Below are 22,565 nucleotides of genomic sequence, written 5' to 3' on the forward strand. Positions count from 1 at the left end.
AGGGTAAAACACATTGACAGTGGGTCTTTCATCTACAAAGATCCTGGGGTCAAAACCCTTCCTCAACCAAACAAAAAAAGGGACAAGGGTTTTCATAAGTCTTTTAGTTGCACTTGCATTCATGTCTGGGGTGAACATGCACGAGGTGCCGAAGAGCAGATCAGTATGTATCTGTATTTATGACTAAAGAAATAGGTAGCATTGTCAAGGAACTAATTGGAAACCCCTTTTGATTTTGGGGACCACTCCTACTGAGGTTCAGATATGGATATTTAGGATTGGCTCCTCGAGCTTTTGTAGGCATGTATGAAATTATTTATGTCTATCCAGAGACACTTCTACGAATAATTGGGTCATTAAAAAAGCTTGCAAAAATTCATGGTATTAGTCTTTTTGCTATTGATGAAGTTCCAGAAAAATGAAAACGGTGGGTGTGATTCCCAACTTGAAAACCTTTGCTAGTATTTTTCTAGTATGCACCAACTTGGCAGCTCTGGAATAGGGCGTGGATATCCATGAAGAGATAATTAAAAGCGGACTTCAATGCGATGTGTTTGTGGAGAGTTCCCTGGTGGACATGTATGAAAAATGTGGGAACATAGAGAAGGCACTCAATATATTCAACAAAATGCAGAAATGAGATACCGTGTCGTGGACCATGATAATTGAAGGGTGTGCACAAAATGGAATGGAAGAGGAGTCTCTAAGGCTTTTCCTACAAATGAAACTTGCATGTATAAAACCTATCACAAATAACTTTACCAATGTTCTCCCAGCATGTGCCAATTTGGCATCTCTGGATCAGAGCATTTTCAACAAAGACATCTTGCTCAAATGCAAGGTTCAGGGATACAACTACATTGGATAGGAAAGTGCTTTTAAAGAAGCTTCGAGGTGTTCTAGAGGGTTTGAGAGGGCATGTGGTAGGTCGTAACAAAGATGATGTTGAAGAAGCTATCACCATGGTAGAGGCACTTGCAGTTCAGTTGACACAAAGAGAAGGAGAGTTGCTCCAAGAAAAAGCAGAAGTGAGAAAGCTGGCTGCTCTTTTCAAACAGGGATTGGATGATGCAAGAAGAATGGTTGAAGAGGCAAGGGTTGTTTCCCATGCTAAAATTGAAGTTGCTAGATTAGCTGCACTTCATGTTGAACAAGCCTTAGACAAACGGCAAAGCTATGCAAATGTACAAAGAAGCAGGAATTTGAAGAGACGAGGAACGAAGTGCAAGATGCAAGGAGAATAAAAATTCTACATGAACCAAGTAGGGTGATGGACATGGAGCATGAACTTGAAGGCCTAAAGCTTCAAATTGTGGTAAATTCTGCTGAAGCCAGTAGGCTGCAGAAAGAGTTTGCCATTACCAGAAGATATGAACAAGATAAAGAGAATTTATATGAATTAGAGGGTGCTGAGTGCTTAGGTTCACATTTGTGAATAATCTTGTGTTCTGAGATTGCTCTTGACATTTCCAAGTGTAGCATTCAATGGTATCGTATATCTTTCGAAGGAAGCAAGAAATACCTTATTTCAGGTGCCACCAAAGCAGATTATGCTCCCGAGCCTTTTGAATTAAGAGATTGTGTCAATTGATTAGTTTAGCATTAATTTTTGGATACTATTTTGGCCCAATTCCTGATATAAAATGTTCTTTATTAAAATATTATCATCAGGAGATGCCTGCTCATGTGATATTTGGATTCTTCGTTTGAATAGATCCCGCAATAGATATGGATCTAGGACAACCCCACAATGGATCTTATTAACTATCTGAGATCTATAATGAATCCTATTCAATGAACCACCCAAAAAATACAAAATGACAAATAAAAAATTACAGAAAAAAAAAAAAAAAAAACATTTAACATAAGCTCCAACTCAGTAACCTAGAGGATAAATAGGTCAGGGCGATGAAACAAATGATTCTTCTTTTTATGTAAAATTGTAAAGAGTAATTGATCTATATCAGTATATTTGACTGTATGATGTTTACTGAGATTCTAAAATTTAGGCATTATTTTGATATGTGAAATGTCAGAAATTTGTTCTGTTGGGTCTGTTAGTACTTTAATAACTGGGATTTCGCTTGTGAGATGCACCCTCCCGTAAATTCAACTTACAAAGGGCTTTTGGGGACTGTAGTATTTAACCAAAGAATAATTATGTTCACAACACCCACAGATCATTCTCATAGACTGAACGACATCCTACAATGAATAGGCGTTAAGGCTCTCTGCTGTCCCACTATTGTGGTGGAATTTACCGCTTACACAAAAATAAAAAATAAACATGATGGAAACCATTTGGGAGGACAACCAATCTTTATTGGACCTTTACTCAGCCATTGCATTTACATCTCATGTAGGAATCACAATGCTTTCACAAGCTCTCGAGGAGGGCAGGGGTGCCCTGCTCAGGACAAAAGGAGACCCATTTGTCATAGGAGCTTGGGAAGGGATGCCCAGTTGCTCAAGGATTTGAGAATATGTAGAGAGAATCCTAGAGTGAAAACATTAGTGCCCTCTGTAGGGTCCCAAGAGACTCTAGTTAATGAATTGGGAAATGGCCATGCGTGGAAAATTTTATAACTTGTGGCCCTTTTATTAAGTCTAGACGAGCCTACAATTGTTCTTCATTTTTTTTTAAGTGCCCTACGAGCCAAGGGATGGGATGTGGTGCATCTTAATGCATATGTCACTAGATGGGCTAGTCCAGATTATGCACAGAGTGAAAATTTTGTTGGGCATGATAGATCATGTATTTTGGCTTTTAACTATTATACAGGGCATTGCACTTGCCAAAATACTAGAAAGCCCAATCAGTCAAATACTATGGCAAGTATCTCCATTGTGTTTTTAGATTCTACACAATCTAAAGGTTAGTTAACAGGTGAAAAATTCGTTTCCCAAGATTTGTCGGGGACTAATCCTGAGCCAAGAGAATCAGAGAATAGGAGTATGCTTCAATTAGAGGCGGTAAGTCGCTCATCGAATGAATCATCTAGTTCAACAGGACACGTCAGCGATCAAAATTTGAGAAGCAAGAATCGGAGGAGACTGTTAGATGCTTTGACTAGAGGAACTTCTAGGAGGAGGAATTTGACTCCAGCTATACTTCTGTCAGTAGATGACATTGATGATCTTGGTTCTACAAAGGATAGGTGGCTTCTTGATTTTAGTGGAGTACTATATGATGATGCTTTAGAAGATGATGTAATCAATAATGGTGGAAACTCTGACTCAGAATAAGGAAGATGGAATTTCAGATCCCAAGTCTGGGCATTGCCTAGATTGCATAGGGTTCTCACAGAACCTCTTCTCGGTATTCAAGGTTTTGTGCATCTGGTACCCATGTAGATGGTCACCACTCTTGTGAGGCTTATGTGAGGACAAAAGAGACAAGCACACATGCAAGCATTTCACACATAGTGATGTTTGAAAAGGCCTTATTTGACGTACTGTATGAGATTCATCGATAATCAATTGCTATTTCACAAACAACATCATTATCTCATGTCTCATTTCCAGCACCTGAGTCTGTTGTCAATTCATTTCTCATCAGGAATCACAAGAAACCTGAGAAAAATGAAAATGTAAATGATGAAACAACACAGTGCTACATTGGCCTTGTAGAATATGAGGAAGGAGATAAAATTCAGGTTTTTCCCTGTCACCATGAGTACCATATGGCACGTGTTAATAAATGGCTAAAATAAATACACAGAGTATGATAAAAGAAGTTCTAAATTTCTAGTAAAATGGAAAAAAAAAATCATTAAATTAGTCTTAAATGAAATAAGTTCCACATAATTTTTATAATAAAAATGCTTACAAGCAATGATGAGGGTTATAAATTCTTTTAGGGGAGATTTGGGTCTAGTGGATCTTGGGTCCAAATTTTGAATATGGGCTTTGATAGCAAGTGTGAGGGTCCTTCCAAGGGTCATATAGCTAAAAACTAAATTTCTCTAATTTTAAATACAATAAAATTGGAAATAACTTATTTCTATCTAAACATTTAATTGATGACAATTTACCATTAAAATTTATTTTTCACAAATTATATAAGTAAGAATTTCATTGCAACCATTTCTATAAGTAATCAATAAATAGAGGAATACATGTTCCAATAGCTTAGTTGAGATGTTCCTAGCTCCTGACTCTGTTGCGATGCTCCTCTTGACTACCCGACTAGATTTTCTTCCCAGCCAACTAGGAAGTATTTCCTAGCCCAGGAAACCTTCAAAAGTTCCCTAGCCCTTTGAGCCTAAGTCCAACCAGATGTAGTGTGTCCAAATCAAACAAATACTCTCCTTCTCTCCCTTCTCTTTTCTCCACTTTCCTCCCAAACCAAAATCCTCCAAAAACCACAACCAAAACCAAAACCAAGACCAAGGATCCCCCTCTCCTCTCATCATCCTTCCCCTTTAGGCTTTTATGCCTCTTTCTCCCATCCACCTCAACCACCTATCATTAATGACATTGGGACATTGCAACGTAGTTTACCACGGTTGACCATGATATATTTTCTTATGGAGACAATCTTTGTCACAATGCGGCGTTGGACCATGGTTGATTTTCATATTGAGAAAATATTTGTCACAATGTTACGTTGAACCATGGTTGATCATGATTGTAAACCAAGAGGATTTATATTAGACACAAGGATTAATATTATAAATTATATGAATAATATTAAACCCTAGGAATAAGAACCCTTAGATTAATAAACCCAAGGGATTGATATTATAAACCGAGGGGAATAATAAACCAAAAGGATTAATATTAAAAATCCAAGGGATTATAAACCGAAGGGAATAATATTAAACTAAAGAGATATATATTATAAACCTAAGGTATATAAACCCCAAGATAAATATTATAAACCATCAAATAAACATGGTTGACCATGGTTTACCATGGTTGATTTTTATTTTGAGACAATCTTTTTCTTAATGCAATGTTGGACCATGGTTTATTTTCATATTGAGACAATATTTGTCACAATGTGATATTGGACCATGGTTGACCATGATTATAAACTTAAGGGATTTATATTAAACCCTAAGATTAATATTATAAACCCTATGAATAATATTACACCTAGGAACACTAAGGTTAATATTATAAACCTAAGGGATTAATATTAAAAACCTAATGGATTACTATTATAAACGCTTGGAATTAATATTATAAACCCCAATATTAAAAATCGACATTTCAAACCGTAATACTAAACATAATATTATGAACCTCATATTATACACCCCAATATTATAAACCTAAGAATAAACCATAATATTATAAATGTAATAGTAAACACAATATTTTAAACCTAATATTAGAAACCTTAATATTAGAAACACTAATATTAAACCCCAATTTTGTAATGTCATGTTGCAATGTTAACTAAATTGCAATGTAATGTTAGTCTACAATTGATTGTATTTTACCATGATAACCTAGGTTGACCATGTTTGACAATATTAACATTGGTTGGCCATGTCAAGTATGGGTTGATAATGGTTTTTAAACATTGATTATGGTAACTATGGTTGACCACATTAGTAAATGTGGTTAAATGATTTTTAAATGTCACATTGCGACGTTTGATAAATTGGCACATTGTGGCACCACTACGATGTTCAACAAATTTTTGTCACACTCCACAATGTAACATTGCAACCAGGTTTTTCATAATGAGACAATGGTTTGTCACATTGAGATGTTTGACTAATTTGATGATGATTGACAATAGTTTTCTATGGTAGATTATGGTTGTCTATAATGATAATGAGAGGATATGGTTGACTATGTTGTCACTATGGTTAACAATTGTTTTACTACGGTTGAACATGGTTGACTATCATTTTCCACGTTTAGGCTAGAGAGATTGATTATGTTTGACTATATCATCACGTTGACTATTATTATATATGTTAAACATAGGGTTGACCAACTTCAATCATGGTCAACTATTTAAACATTGCCCATCAAATATTATATATATATATAAATTTGATCAATATAATATAATTATATACTATAATTATTTTAATTATAAATTGAAATATATATTAATATTAATAAATAGCTAATATTAAAATTATCATATTAATATATTAATAATTATATAAGTTAATTAATCCTTATTATTATTAATATTTTAATTAGCCTGTTTACTCATATTTGTATTGATTAAATTATTTTAAATTATATTTATATCTAAATAAAATTATAAATATTTATATATATATATATATATATATATATATAAAAGTTAATATTATAAACCCAATATTTTAAAGCTATATTATAAATATTATATATTAAACCATAATATATATCAATTTTAAGAATATAAATCTTATATATCAATCCCTAATACTATAAATAATTATATTTATTTGATTAATATAATATTATTTAACATTTATATTATTAAAAATATTTTACTAATAATTTAATATTTGTCAATATACTTTTAATAATATATTTACCAATTATTTAAGTATATTGACTTTAAAATTAATATTAATATTAATATTGATGATAATGATGATGGTGGTGGTTAACGTCCACTGAGACGAAATTGGTCTATCAAACCTATAATTTTCTTAGTTTCTAATTGTCTGGCTCCTCATCTTTCTTGGCGAGGTCGGTGTTCTTGCTTTCTTTTTTTGCTCTACGGTCTTCAAAGTTTCTTTATCTTGCATCTCCTTCATCCCTTATAGTTCTTGGGACATTGATGTCTTAGCTTCACCATCTATTGTGTTCATCCTTTTGAAGATAGTCAGAGAAGAAGTTTGGTCTAGGAGATCTGCTTTGTTATTAAATGAAGATTAATTTTGTGCAGTATTTGAATCGTCATAACTGTTGATGCTTGAGGGGTTGTCGAGTTCACTCTTTTGTTGTTGGGTGGGACTTTCCCCCTACTTGTCTTGATAGTTGTTTCTTTCCTGCTTGATTTCTTGTGATTCAGAGTTTTCTCGAGAGTATTCTTCTCTGATGATAGTGTAGTGTTCTTTTTGTGCTCCTTCCCACCAAGTAGATCTGTGGTGATTTTTTCTAGCAGAATTTTTCTGGGAGGCTTTTGGGCAGTTTTTAGCTAGGTGGCCTGTCTCAAAGCAAGATCGACATCTGAAGAGGACACTTTCATAATCTAGTTTCTGGTTCCACACATAGTCTTTACTTGTTAGATGTGTTTCCATTGGGAATCTGGCACTGAAGTCCATTTCCACACAGATGTGTGCATAGGTGGTTCTAGCATATTCCTCTATTTCTAGGCACCTGCAGTAAAATTTCCCAATTGAATTTCCAATGGCTTTTAGCAAAGAGAAATTCTAGAGATGCAAGGGTAGGTTTGGCAATCTCACCCAAATTGGTGCTGAGGTTATGAATGTTGTTGAAGGATCGAATGATGGGTTAGATGGCCTCATGAATAGGCCTAATTTTTCCCAAAACCAAGGGCTGGAATCTAGAATACATTGTCTACTTTCAGGGTTTTCAAAATCTACTATAAAGAAACCCCTAGCACATGGGTAGATATTAATTGCATCAAGAATTAGAGGCTTCCATACCTCTGAGATCCAAATGTGGAGAGCTGTCAGCCGCAGACAAAAACCATTGAATCAACATATTAGGGCACTTTCAGAGAACTTCAAAGCCTCATCAAGTGAGGCTTGGACCACCTGGATAGTGGGAGCTGGGGCTTCACTGACGATATGGGTAGGAGATTGCCCCCCAGAGGTGGACAGAATTGAACCAGCAACTATTTTCATGAAACTCGGAGCCATATGGGGAATGCTCTCTTGGGAAACCACAAGATCGACAGATGTAGCACCAGTATCAAGGGCCATAGAAGGCCACAAAAATATTGCAGTAGAGTGAAGATCTGAAGAGCCACATCATGAAGATTTGAAGAGCTGTGTGGAAATCCTAGAATATGGTCACGAGAGTCATAGCATGAAGATCTGAGGTGAAGAGCCACAGATATGAACCATGAAGAGCCACAGAGTGAATATCTTAAGAGATGCAACGCGAAGATCTGAGGTGAAGAGCTGCAGATTTGAAGTGTGAAGAGTTATAGAGTGATCCCAACGCAATCATCCAACCCTTATACAAATTACAAAGATCTCGACGATTACAAAATGTGGGGTTACGGAGTGGAAGGTCTCATGGATCCTCTACAGAACAAGACCCCTGTACGCAGGATTGTAGGCACAGAATGGCTAAATTTGGTAGGTGTCGGTGTCAAGGAAGAGCCGCAGATCTGTCAAGGAAGAGCCACTATTAAAACAACTATATCTACCAACTAGAACAACAAAAGTACTACAACAAAACTAGTTTTAAATTCATTATGCTTTCATTTTCCATTGTGCCTAATGAAGTGTGTTTTCATTTTCCATTATGCATAATGAAGTTCTTCCGTGGATTCTTGCTTAAAATGAAACAAATTTATATATTTATGACTCCACTTAACATCATTCTACTTTAAACCATTGATATCACTTTTTTTGGAACAAGAAAACTCATAAATTTGATTTCTTTATTAAAAATTTTATTAACAATATTTCCATGTTTCATATTTTCCATTTTCAACAATAATATTTTATAAAAACTTAATAATAAACCAGTTTATTAAATCAATTTTTCTTAAAAATTTTTAGAGGGCATTCCTTAAGTTCTCATTTCCACCAATGACATCGATATTCTTTTGCAATACATGAGGCAATTGAAAAAGTTAAAAGAATAGAGATCTCTTGTTTTAGATTCTATTGTAGATTAGGGATATTCAAGTACATTCCTGAAAGGGTTCGGTGGAAAAATGGTTCCCAATACTCAATCAGAAAAGCATGCGTTCATCCCGTGCTAGACTATTCTGATCCAACTATTCACATTTACACCTAGCCAAAAATAACAAGATGTAAGTGAGAATGTATACTATTTCAATGTGACTCTTCCAGGATGCTCCTTCTTATAACCCCTTCCTTAGGCATGTACATTCTCCCGTGAAATATCAATAGTCCATCTGGTTCAAGGACATATCCCTCAAATGTTCGTTCTATCTGCTTCCCACTCTGGAGTGCTGATATAACCTTTAGACACCAATAACTTCAAAGAGTTTCTCCAACACACCCTCCCTCAAATTTACCTTTAAGGCTACTAGGGAGAAGGTTCATGGTCTCTTGCTTAGTGCATCAACCACCACATTCTCCTTCCCCTTAATGTATAAGATCTCAAAATCGTTCTCACTCATGAATTCGCTCCATTGCCTTTGTCTAGCATTCAAATCCCTTTGAGTGAAGAGATGCTTCAGGCTTTGATGATTTGTTCTTAAGTCAAATTTTCTCCTAATGGGGTAGTGTCTTCATAGTTTCAAAGCTAACATCACTGTTGCTAACTCTAAGTCATGGGTAGAACACAACTCTTAATGTTTCTTCAATTTTCTAGATGCATAAGCTATTACTCTATCTTGTTGCATCAATACTGCTCCCAATCCTTGCTCAGAAGCATCGGTGTAGATAGTGAAGTCTTTTTCCATGTCCGGTATGCAAAGGAGGGGTGCACTAGTTAGTAACCTCTTTAGTTCTGTGAATGCAGTATCACATTCATTTGCCCATTCATACCTGACCCCCTTACGCTATACTGTGGTGATGGGTTTTGCAATCCTTGAAAACCCTTCCACAAACCTACGATAATACCCTACTAGACCCACAAAACTATGCACTTCGTGAGCATTTTTTGGTACTGGCCAATCCATTATGGCCTTTACATTTTCTGGATCAACTGAAAACCCTTCTCCTAAACTGATGTGCCCATGGTAATGAACATTCTTATGAAAGAAGGAACATTTTCACAATTTTCAATACAATTGATTTTCCCTTAAGCAAGTCAATACAACCCTTAGGTGCTTTTCATGCTCCTTTTCATTCTTGTAATACACAAGAATGTCATCTAGAAATACGTGCACAAATTGGTCCAAATACTTCTTGAACACACCATTCATGAGGCTCATGAATACTGCTGGTGCATTGGTCAAACAAAATGGAACAACTACGAACTCATAGTTCCCAAACCAATTTTGAAATGCATTTTTTGAGATGTCACCTTCCTCAATCCTCATTGGTGGTATCTAGATCGTAGATCGATCTTTGAGAAAACTGTTGCTCCCTTCATTTTGATCAAATAGGTCATCTATTCTTGGTATTAGGTACCTATTCTTTATTGTGGCTCTATTCAATTCCTTATAATCTATGCATAGCCTTAATTTACCATCCTTCTTCTTGACAGAAATCACTGGTGCACCCCAAGGTGAAATACTACGTCTGATTAATCCCATGTCTAAGATCTCTTTTAACTGCATATGAAACCCATAAAGTTATGGATTTTTCATCCTATAGGGTGTCTTAGATATTGGTTTTGCACTAGATTTTAGGACAATTTTGAAATCAATCTCCCTTACAAGAATGAGTCCAAGATATTCCTTAGGAAAAACATCCTTGAGTTCTGAAAAAATTGGGTGTTGATCTAGGGAGGGTCCTTTCTGGTCACTTACAACCTTGACCACATATAGCTTGCAACCTTGTCATAGACAATGTTTTACCTTCATCATGGATATGAATTGTAGCGACACTCCTCTCTTGATTCCAAAAATCTCAATTGGCCTACCTTCATCATCTAAACAAATCACATTCTTCTTGAAACTATCTACCAAATCTTGATGAGCTTCTAGCTAGTCCATTCTAATAATTACATCATACATCCCCAATGTTGTGACGTATGCCTTCAACTTAGTTATACACACCCTGAAGTTTACTTGACATTGGTCAACACTAGGTCCTACTACTTGTTTTATCCCAGAAGCCATCTCAACTTACTTAAAGTCATCGTGGTCATATGTTGGCAACCCAAATGTTTCTAATGCAACTAGTGAAATGAAATTACCTGTAGCACCTGAATCAAGCAAAATTTTAACTTTTACTTTGTTTATCATACTTGAGGTTTCTACCATGGCAGACTAGTGTTCAACTTGCCAGTTATCAACTCTTGCATAGATTTGATGGTTCGATGGTGGCTACTTGTTCCCCCGATTGGTGCTTTTCCTTGTCTACGGTTGTTACCAATTTGTAACTCAGGAAAATCACACTGGTAATGAGGTCCCCTGCATCCCCAACAAGTGATGCGTCGTAGACCTTGAACCGGATATTGTTGAGTTCTTTCCCTTGGGACCCCTACCCCTACTTGTTTCTCCTTGCATATGACCTTGATTTTCACGCACCCTTGAAGCTGTGGATGAAGCTACACTAGTAAGCATTGAAATCCCTATCATCGGTGCTTTAGGTACAACCCTATTTCCATATGGTTGTGGCCTCAAACTTCCTCGCCTAGGGAAGGTACGAGGGGCCTTCCCCATAAACCTTGGTTGTTGTGGAAAAGTGGTTTTGTTTCCACCCTTTAAGTCTAAGTATTCTCCAACATAATAGGAATGTTCCACAACTTCTACAACTAAAGATGGTTTCCACATCCTCACCATTTCCCTAATCTTAGGTTTCAATTCATAAATGAAACAATCCGCTTGGTGCTGGACAGTATCCATGTAGGAGACATACTTACCCAATTCCATGAATCTAATCTCATATTCTTCTACCATACAATTTCCCTGTGCCAAGGCATGGAAGGCTCCTACCTGTTGTCCTTCATAATATGCTCATAGCTACTTTTTCCTGAATCTCTCCTCAAATAACCCCCAAGTAACTGTGTCCAGAGTGAGGTGTAGTTGATGCTCTAAGTTACCGCACCAATTTAGAACACTATCTCTGAGTTGGAATATCGTTATTTTAGCTTTTGAATTGGAAGTATAATCTCTTAGTGTGAAGCACCTTCTCATTCCCTCTAACCAGGCTTCTGCACGTTCACTGGCATGACCTCTAGCAAAATCTGGGAGCTTAATATTTTAGAGCTCCCTAGTAATGTCCTGAATTGGAGGTCCTCTATCAGAGTCCCTTTATCCCTCGATATTTTCTAACCCTAATGGAAGGTGCTCTACTTCCACTTGAATTTTTTGGTGCCCTTTTAAGGTCTCATTAATTGCTTCTAGGGAATCCAAGATGAGAGTCAACTCCAGTGAAGGTAATGGGTTATTTGTAGGAGGTCCTTGTGATGACCCTCCTTGACCTTGATTTCTTTGCGTCCTCACCATTTTTAATTGTTCAAATATATATATGATACAAAATACTTATTAGCACAACTTAGGCCTTGTCAATTCTTACTTGGATCACACATGTTTTGCATAATGATAGCTGCAACTTCATCTTTTGTTATGCTTGTAAATGACTATTTCTATTATTGAGACGATAACCGTGGGTCTACTAAATCCTCTCCCATTGCTATCTAAGCAAGTGCTACCACACACTGCTAGTCAACCTCAAATATCTTTAGATATCCCTAAACAATCATCCTAAATCCATCTAATATATTTTGAGCATTCACATTAACATTAGCTTACCATTTTTAATCACATTATTACAACTAGGTTTCCTCTTGAAATTCCATCAACAAGGTTAGATTATTTTTCAAAGTGGATGCTTGCTGTCTTAATTGACTCAATATTGACATTATTGTTAGATGTATACTATCCAATTGATGTATACAGAATGGCTAGTGCTACATGCTTTAAGATAATAATATTGTATATTGTAAGTGATTCTAACATACCAATCTATTGTTGTTCACATTTGACAACTTTAATGTATTAAAATCTACTAAAAGAAAAGAGAAATATGTTTTGTGCAATGCAATGGAGTTGGGTGTTAAAGTTTTAGAAGATAGGTTTTTTTTTTGTTAACTACTCAAAACCCCTACATTCCCATATATATATATATATATATATATATATATATATATATATATATATATATATATATAATCTATTTTAAATTAAATAACATTATACTCTACTTTATTTACTATAATATTTAAAAATTCCAAGTTCTCAATTAACAATTATATTAATTATTTATTATTTGGTTTATGACAAGTTTGATAAAAACTATATAAAGTTTGATAGGGTTGAGCCAATTATAAGTGTAAAGCGTGTTGACAGTGGGTCTTTCATCTACAAAGATCCTGGGGTCGAACCCCTTCCTCAACCAAACAAAAAGGGACGAGGGTTTTCATAAGTCTTTCAGTTGCGCTTACATTCCTGTCCGGGGTGAACATGCAGGAGGCACCGAAGAGCAGATCAGTATGTATCTGTATGTATGACTGAAGCAATAGGTGGAATTGTGAAGGAACGAATTGGAAACCCCTTTGGATTTTGGGGACCACTCCTACTGAGGCTCAGATATGGATATTTCGGATTGTCTCCTCGAGATTTGGTAGTCATGTATGAAATTATTTATGTCTATCTAGAGACACTTCTACGAGAAATTGGGTCAGTAAAGAAGCTTGCAAAAAGTCATGGTACTAGTCTTTTTACTACTGACAAAGTTCTAGAAAAATGAAAATGGTGGGTGTGAAGCCTAACTTGAAAACCTTTGCTAGTATTTTTCTAGTATGCGCCAACTTGGCAGCTCTGGAATAGGGCGTGGATATCCATGAAGATATAATTAAAAGTGGACTTCAATGCAATGCGTTTGTGGAGAGTTCCCTGGTGGACATGTCTGAAAAATGTGGTAACATAGAGAAGGCACTCAATATATTCAACAAAATGCAAAAATGAGATACCGTGTCCTGGACCATGATAATTGAAGGGTGTGCACAAAATGGAATGGAAAAGGAGTCTCTGAGGCTTTTCCTGCAAATGAAACTTGCACGTATAAAACATATCGCAAATAAATTTACCAATGTTCTTCGAGCATGCGCCAATTTGGCATCTCTGGATCAGAGCATTTTCCATAAAGCCATCTTGCTCAAATGCAAGGTTCAGGGATACAATTGCATTGGACAGGAAAGTACTTTTAAAGAAGCTTCGAGGTGTTCAAGAGGCTTTGAGAGGGCATGTGGTAGGTCGTAACAAAGATAATGCTGAAGAAGCACTTGCAGTTCAATTGACACAAAGAGAAGGAGAGTTGCTCCAAGAAAAAGTAGAAGTGAGAAAGTTGGCTGCTCTTTTCAAACAGGCATTGGATGATGCAAGAAGAATGGTTGAAGAGGCAAGGGTTTCCCATGTTGAAATTGAAGTTGCTAGATTAGCTGCACTTTAGGTTGAAAAAGCCTTAGACAAATGACAAAATTTATTTAAGGGTACAAAGAAGCAAGATTTTGAAGAGACGAGGAAGGAATTGCAAGATGAAAGGAGAATAAAAATGCTACATGAACCAAGTAGGGTGATGGACATGGAGCATGAACTTGAAGGCCTAAAGCTTCAACTTGTGGCAAATTCTATTGAAGCCAGTAGGCTGCAGAAAGAGTTGGCCATTACCAGAAGATATGAACAAGATAAAGAGAATTTATATGAATTAGAGGGTGTTGAGTGCTTAGGTTCACATTTGCAAATAATCTCGTGTTCTGAGATTCTCCTAACATTTCCAAGTGTAGTATTCAATGGTATCGTATATCTTTGGAAGGAAGCAAGAAATAACTTATTTCAGGTGCCACCAAAAGCAGATTATGCTCCCGAGCCTTTTGAATTGAGAGATTGTTTCAATTGATTAGTTTAGCATTAATTTTTGGATACTATTTTGGCCCAATTCCTGATATAAAATGTTCTTTATTAAAATATTATCATCAAGAGATGCCTACTCATGTGATATTTGGATTCTTCATTTGAATAGATCTTGCAATAGATATGGATCTAGGACAACCCCATAACGGATCTTATTAACTATGTGAGATCTATAATGAATCCTATTTAATGAACCACCCAAAAATTAGAAAATGACAAATGAAAAATTACAGAAAAAAAAGCATTTAACATAAGCTCCAACTCAGTAACCTAGAGGATAAATAGGTCAGGGTGATGAAACAAATGATTCTTCTTTCTATGTAAAGTTGTAAAGAGGAATTGATCTATATCAATATATTTGACTGGATGATGTTTACTGAGATTCTGAAATCTAGGCATTATTTTGATCTGTGAAAAGTCGGGAATTTCTTCTGTTGGGTCTATTACTACTTTAATAATTGGGATTTCACTTGTGAGATGCACCATCTTGTAAATGAAACTAACAAAGGGATTTTGCTGTTGGCATTATGACATAGGTTTGGCGCTATGACACAGGTGTTGTCCTTGATTGCAACTCACTCAAATGACAAATCACAGTTCAGGATCATAGAATGAAGGAAAAAGAGGTATACGCAGGTTCCCCTTGACCAAACCGCGTATACACGCGGGTTCGCAGACCAAAAGGTGCGTATGCGTATACACGCACTTTCACGCAAGGAAAAGCATGTACATGTTGGAAAAATTGGTTTTGGTCCATGGTATTTGGTCCTTGGTATTTTGACCCATGGTATTGGTCCAAGGTATCTTGTCCAAAGTATTGACCCCAGGTATTTGGTCCAAGGTATTGCTTCTAAAGTGGTTTTTGACCATGGTATTGAGTAAGGCCTAAGACTATAAAAGGATGATGAGATCATTAGGCAAAGGCACTCAAGTATTGTATATCAAATGAAGAGCAAGATCTAGAATACTGGTCATTGGGTTATGGTGCATAGCTGGATCTGAATCAAGGAGGAACCTGAGCGCTTGAAGAAGGATAAGTTCTATTGATGGGTTAAGTTTTTTAGGCTTGAAGAGAAGTATATTTGTGTGGTTTTGATATTTTATTGGCACATGTCATAATCTATAAATCTGATTATCTCGTTATAACTGATGTCTGAATAGTTGTAAAGGTTAAATCATCTTTTACAGATCTGTATGCAGGTTCAGTATAGCAAAGACGCATATACACGCTGGTTCGGCATTTAAAAACAGCGTATATGCAGGTCTGCCTTCAGATAACAGCGTATTTGATCTGGATTTAAACAAGAATGCAACAAAATATAGAGATAACCATATACACAAAGATGCAGCGGAAATAATACTTCATTTCATTAACGGAAAATACTGAAATATGCTTACAAACAGAAATGGAAAGAAACCAGCTAGAGCGATGATAGCTTATCTCTAAGAAGATATGTGGCAGCTACATGCCTCTCAACTATGTTACAATGAGGATTGCAGGCCTATTTTTTGTTGAGAAACAATGGAAAACCCTTGACATCCCAAAACCTAACCCTAGAAGATGAAACGCCAAATTGTGGGCCCCGTTTGGGTAAATTGGTACATCAATTTCCTGGGGTCGTAGCTTTGGCATATGATCTCCGTTTGACACATACAATAGCTCGTTAGAAAGATCTATCTGAGCACTACAATTGTGGGAAGAGCAACGTTTGTCCATGGATCCATGTTGCTCCCAGATTTCCCAAAAAACGTTGTTTAGGGCCTCAAAACGGCTCCGGAAGTTCAAGACCCGAAAAACTGCTAAAAATAGTAAATTGTGCTACAATTACAGAAACTGAAAAACTAAAAGAGACACTTGTGGGGGTCTAAGTGGGATAGGTTGGTTGCCACCACCATCCACCTGGATCATTCCTTCCCCCTAGGCAGCAATGGTCTCCATTGCGTTGAGTTCCTACATCCGCTGAACTTGGTCCCGGGTGAGCTGTTCTGTAATCTTTGATGTGTCTAGTAATGGTGGGAAGCATGGTCAAGGGTGTTCCACATTGAACACTCAGTGTAAGAGAAGGAATGGAGGAATTTTGTGCTCTAAAGCATTATTTCCCACAGCCTTAGTAATGGTGTAAGGACCATGTCGGCGTGGTCAGAGCTTCGGATGGGCTCTTGTAAGGCATTCTTTCTGCAAATGCAACCAGACTTTGTTGCCCTCCTGAAGCTTGTGTGGTACCCTTGTGGGTGAGGAGAAGTTGTTCCTATGTTCTGTCATGAACATATCCCTTTGTTGCTGCTATTGCATGGAGGAACCCTTCACAGGGGTCATGGATGTGGTGACAATCTTCCCCTTTCTTTGGGAGTGAACCAGACAGATGAATTTCCTAGTCTGGGAGATGAGCTTACTGCCTTTCTTAGCAGTGATCAAAGAGGTGGTAGTAGGTGGGGCTATCTATGGTATCTTGTATAATGAATGATCCAAAGAAATAATGGTAGCGCGAGGCCTTGACTCATACACAACATGTTGCTTCCATAAGTATCGATGGTCTAATAATACATCAAAAACATCCAAAGGTGTAACATCACACAATACCTCGTCTATGAAAGGCTTCATGCTGTAGGGAGGGCGGCACTGCTGGCAAACTTTGAGATCTCGTCCTTCATGAAGCCACCCGATACTGTATGGCTGCGAGTATGGTTTATTCAGTAGGCCCAACTGCTTCACGACCTCTGCTAAAATGAGGTTCTTTTGGCTGCCACTGTCAACAATGAATTGCAGTAGCGAACCCTTCACCCACATCTGTGAGTGGAAAAGACGTTCCCCCTCCTCTGGATCTTCGGGCTCATTTTTTTGGATCTTGGCAGTGGCAACAGTGGCGTTGGGATCCGCATCAATGATTTGCTTCCCTTTGCCACTCCCCTTGTTCGGTTCTGAATTAGGGTCGAAACATGCATCTGCTTTTGAAGCCTTCAACTCGGCCACCAACGACTGCTTGTTCCAACACTCACTTGTGTTATGAGTGGGACTCTTGTGGAACTCACACCACTTTCCTATGTCCTTCTTTGACTTCGTGGTGTTGTTTTTTGTTACGGCTTCGACGGGTTGTCTTGGGTCACTCTGCCTTGGCTTTGTCCTTTGGTCTTCGGATTCACAGATCCAAAGTCTCACTTCTTCTGTTTGAACTTTTGCTCTATTTTGACAGTGTATCGGTACATCGTGCCGAGCAAGGAGATGTTCAGGAGCTACCTCTCTGCCTAGATGTATCTGTGTAGGCAGCCACAGTATTTGAGTACCAAATGCAGCTCAGAGTCCTTGATACCCAACTGTGTGCGAAGGGTATGAAAAAAATTTGTGAACTCCAGCACATCTTGGTCCCTTCCCTGCTACAGTGTGGTCCATCTAATGTATTTGTCCTCATAGCTTTTGACAGGGTAGTACTGCTCCTTGACGACATCCTAGAACGAGTCCCAAGTGGGTGCAGCTGAAAATAGTGAGCTTGTACTTTCATCCTTCTACTCATAGTAGGTTTCCCACCAGTCCTTGACGTGGGTGCTGCTTTAAGAAGAGCGAAAATAATCTTTTCTCGACATGAAAATTCATGAACAGAAAAATAACCCTCTAGCAGATTTAACCATTTATCGACGACATCTATGTCTATTTGACCCTCGAATATGGGGATTTCAAAATTAACTTGTCCCTTAAAAGCTGTGGAATTTCCAGAGTAGTTGTTGGAAGACGATGCGACGCTCCTGGGTAGTTGGTGAAGGATCTAGGCAAAGTTGTCCATCATCGCATTCCTTTGTCACTCGAGGGCTTCCTTGAGCAATATTTTGATAGGATCTCCTGCCCCCTCATCTTTATTTTCATCTGCCATGGGAGGCCGTTGGGATTTGCGACACTGGTCTTGCAAAAGTTCGACCAGTTCAAGCCCTAACTCCTTATATCCCTACCTCTTTCGGGACATGCAAAGAAAAATAGAGAGAAAGCAGACTACTCTGATACCACTGATATGGATTTAAACAGGAATGCAACAAAATATAGAGATAACCATATACACAAAGATGCAATGGAAATAATACTTCATTTCATTAATGGAAAATACTGAAATATGCTTACAAACAGAAATGGAAGGAAACCAGCTAGGGCGATGGTAGCTTATCTCTGAGAAGAGATGTGGCAGATACATGCCTCTAAACTGTGTTACAATGAGGCTTGAAAGCCTATTTATTGTTGAGAAATAATGGAAAACCCTTCACATCCCAAAACCTAACCCTAGAAGATGAAATGCCAAATTGTGGGCCCCGTTTGGGTAAATTAGTACATCAATTTCCCGGGGTCATATCTTTAGCATACGATCTCTATTTGACACATACAATAGCTTGTTAGAAAGATCTATCTTAGCACTACAACTGTGGGAAGAGAAACACCGGTACGTGGACCCATGTTGCTCCCAGGTTTCCAAAAAAACGTCGTTTAGGGCCTCAAAACGGCTTCGGAAGTTCAGGACCCGAAAAACTGCTAAAAATAGTAAATTGTGCTACAATTACAGAAACTGAAGAACTAAAAGAGACACTTGTGGGGGTCCAAGTGGGATAGGTGGGTGGCCACCAACATCCACCTGGATCAGTATGAATGCAGGTTTGACACATTGAAGTAGCATACATCTCATAAAATATGTTTTAGCTAATTTTGTTTGATGTTTGCAATGTTCTAGGTTCTACATTTGGTTCTGGTTACTGTTACTGTGTTTTGGTTACAACATTCAGAAAAGTGATTGTTTGATTCAGTTTTGGTTGGTGCAAAGGAGATTGATTGATGTAGATATATTTGATGTTTGATTGATGTTATTAATGGATCCAGTCTGAAAATTTACGAAATGTGGTCACTGGAAGAAAAGAGAGGGTTGTAGCCTTCTGTAGGTCAGCACCAACGTACTAGTAAACACATCAGCTAGTACAAGAGCTAAGGGGGTTGTACCTCCCTTCTAGGAAAAGCTGGAGAACGAGAGAAGTTTGTAGCCTTTTGCAGGTAGAAGCTTGCATACTGGTATAAGGCTGCACCAGTACAAAATTTGTAAAAGAAGTTTCTTATTAAAGAAAGATTGAGACGATTGTAGCAAGTGGTTTTCACCCACATTGGGTTTCCACCTTATATCTTGTGTTCATGTGTGTGATTTCATGTTTTGTTTATTGGATTTGATTACTGTTTCTGATACACAGATTAAAGATCAAGTAACTAAATTATAAGATTTCAAGGTATACGCTGGCTGCTCTAAACACAGTTGCGTATACACGCAGGTTTCATTAATAGAAGTAGCGTATATAAATCTATTTATGGAAATGAAAGATTCTTAAATTGCGAATACTGATTCACCCCACCCCTCAGTATTATTTCCAACATTTGGGGACTGTAGTATTGAATCGAAGAAGAATTATGTTCACAACGCTCACAGATCATGCTCATAGACTGAACAACATTATACAACGATGAGGCGTGGAGGCTCTCTAGTGTCCCACTATTGTGGTGGAATTTACCGATGACACAAAAATAAAAAATAAACATGATGGAAACCATTTGGGAGAACAACCAATCTTTACTGGATCTTTACTTAGTCATTGCATTTACATCTCGTGTAGGAATCGTAACACTTTTACAAGCTCTCGAGGAGGACAGGGTGCCCTGCTCAGGACAAAAGGAGACCCATTTTCCATAGGAGCCCGAGAAAGGATGCCCAGTTGCTCAAGGATTTCAGAATATGCAGAGAGAATCTTAGTGTGAAAACATTAGTTCCCTCTGTAGCGTCCCCAGAGACTCTAGCTAATGAATTGGGAAATGGGCATGCATGCAAAATTTTATATCCTGTGCCCCTTTTATTGAGTCTAGACCAGCCTACAATTGTTCCTCATTTTTTTTAAAGTGCCCTACGAGCCAAGGGCTGGGATGTGGTTCATCTTAATCCATATGTCACTAGATGGTCCAGTCCAGATTGTGCACAAAGTGAAAATTTTGCTGGGAATGATAGATCATGTATTTTGGCTGGTAACTATTATACAGGGCACTGCACTTGCCAAAATATTTGAAGGCCCAATCAGTCAAATACTAGGGAAAGTATCTCCATTTTGTGGTTCCAGATTCTACATGATCTGAAGGTCAATTAACAGGTGAAAAATCTGTTTCTCAAGATTTGTTGGGGACTAATCCTGAGCCAAGGGAATCAAAGAGTAGGAGTATGTTTCAATTAGAGGTTGTAAGTCTCTCATCGAATGAATCATCTAGTTCAACAGGACGCGTCGGCAATCAAAATTTGAGAAGCAACAATCAGATGAGACTGTTGGATGCTTTGACTAGAGGAACTTCTAGGGGGAAGAATTTGACTCCAGCTATACCTCTGTCAATAGATGACATCGATGATCTTGGTTCTACAAAAGATAGGTGGCTTCTTGATTTTAGTGGAGTAATATATGATGATGCTTTAGAAGATGATGTAATCAATAATGGTTGAAACTCTGACTCATAAGAAGGAAGATGGCATTTCAGATCCTAGGTCTAGGCATTTCAAAGATTGCATAGGGTTCTAACAGAACCTCTTCTCGGCATTCAAGGTTTTGTGCATCTAGTACCCATGTAGATTGTCACTTCCCTTGTGACGCTTATGTGAGGACAAAGGAGACAAGCACACATGCAAGCATTTCACACATAGTGATGCTTGAAGAGGCCTTATTTGACGTACTGCATGAGATTCATTGATAATCAATTGCTCTTTCACAGAGAACGTCATTATCTCATGTATCATTTCCAGCACCTGAGTCTGTTGTCAATTCATTTCCCATCAGGAATCACAAGAAACCTGAGAAAAATGAAAATGTAAATGATGAAACAACACAGTGCTACATTTGCCTTGCAAAATATGAGGAAGGAGATAAAATCTGGGTTTTTCCCTATCACCATGAGTACCATATGGCACGTGTTGATAAATCGCTAAAATAAATACACAGAGTATGATAAAAGAAGTTATAAATTTCTAGTAAAATGGAGAAAAAAATAATTAAATTAGTCTTAAATGAAATCAGTTCCACATAATTTTTATATTAAAAATGCTTAGAAACAATGATTAGGGTTATGAAGTCTTTTAGAGGAGATTTGGGTCTAGTGGGTCTTGGGTCTAGATTTTGAATATGGGCTTTGATAGCATGTGGTAGGCCCCTTCCTAGGGTCATCTAACTAAAAAATAAATCTCTAATTTTAAATACAATAAAATGGGAAATAACTTGTTTCTATCTAAACATTTAATTGATGACACTTTACCATTAAAATTTATTTCCCACAAATTAAATAAGTAAGAATTTCATTGCAACCATTTACATAAGTAATCAATAAATAGAGGAATCCCTATTCCAATAGCTTAGTTGAGATGCTCCTGAGCTCCTAACTCTGTTGGGATGCTCCTCTTGACTACCCAACTGGATTTTCTTCCCAACCAAGTAGGTAGTATTTCCTAGACCAAGAAACCTCCACAAGTTCCCTACCCCTTCGAGCTTAAGTCCAACTAGATGTAGTGTTTCCAAGTCAAACAAATACTCTCCTTCTCTCCCTTCTCTTTTCTCCACCTTCCTCCCAAAACAAAATCCTCCAAAAACCACAACCAAAACCAAAACAAAGACCAAGTATCTCCCTCTCCTCTCATCATCCTTCCCCTTTTATGCCTCTTTCTCCCATCCACCTCAACCACCTATCATTAATGTCATAACTACCCCCTCATCTTTTCATTTGACTTTTCTTACCATATCTTCTCCGAAGTAAAATTAAGAGGTATTTTTGGGATAAGATATGGATATATAATTTGGTAATTAATTAGAGAGGACCATATCTTCTTCTAAGTAAACTTGACAAGACATTTTGGGGATAAGATAT

At 37.4% G+C, this 22,565-nt stretch overlaps 3 pseudogenes; all 3 read left to right on the forward strand.

Moving 5' to 3' along the window:
- The first annotated feature begins 764 nt into the window (after positions 1–764).
- On the forward strand, positions 765–1,693 carry LOC149148747 (stomatal closure-related actin-binding protein 1 pseudogene; annotated as a pseudogene).
- Positions 1,694–2,371: 678 nt separating this feature from the next.
- On the forward strand, positions 2,372–3,728 carry LOC149148748 (uncharacterized; annotated as a pseudogene).
- A 10,608-nt stretch (positions 3,729–14,336) lies between these two features.
- On the forward strand, positions 14,337–21,656 carry LOC149148749 (uncharacterized; annotated as a pseudogene).
- The last annotated feature ends 909 nt before the right edge of the window (positions 21,657–22,565 follow it).

Source organism: Pinus tabuliformis, chromosome 9 (assembly GCF_031772625.1).
Source record: "Pinus tabuliformis cultivar Carrire ecotype Pingquan chromosome 9, CPIR1, whole genome shotgun sequence".
Taxonomy (NCBI): Eukaryota; Viridiplantae; Streptophyta; class Pinopsida; order Pinales; family Pinaceae; genus Pinus; species Pinus tabuliformis.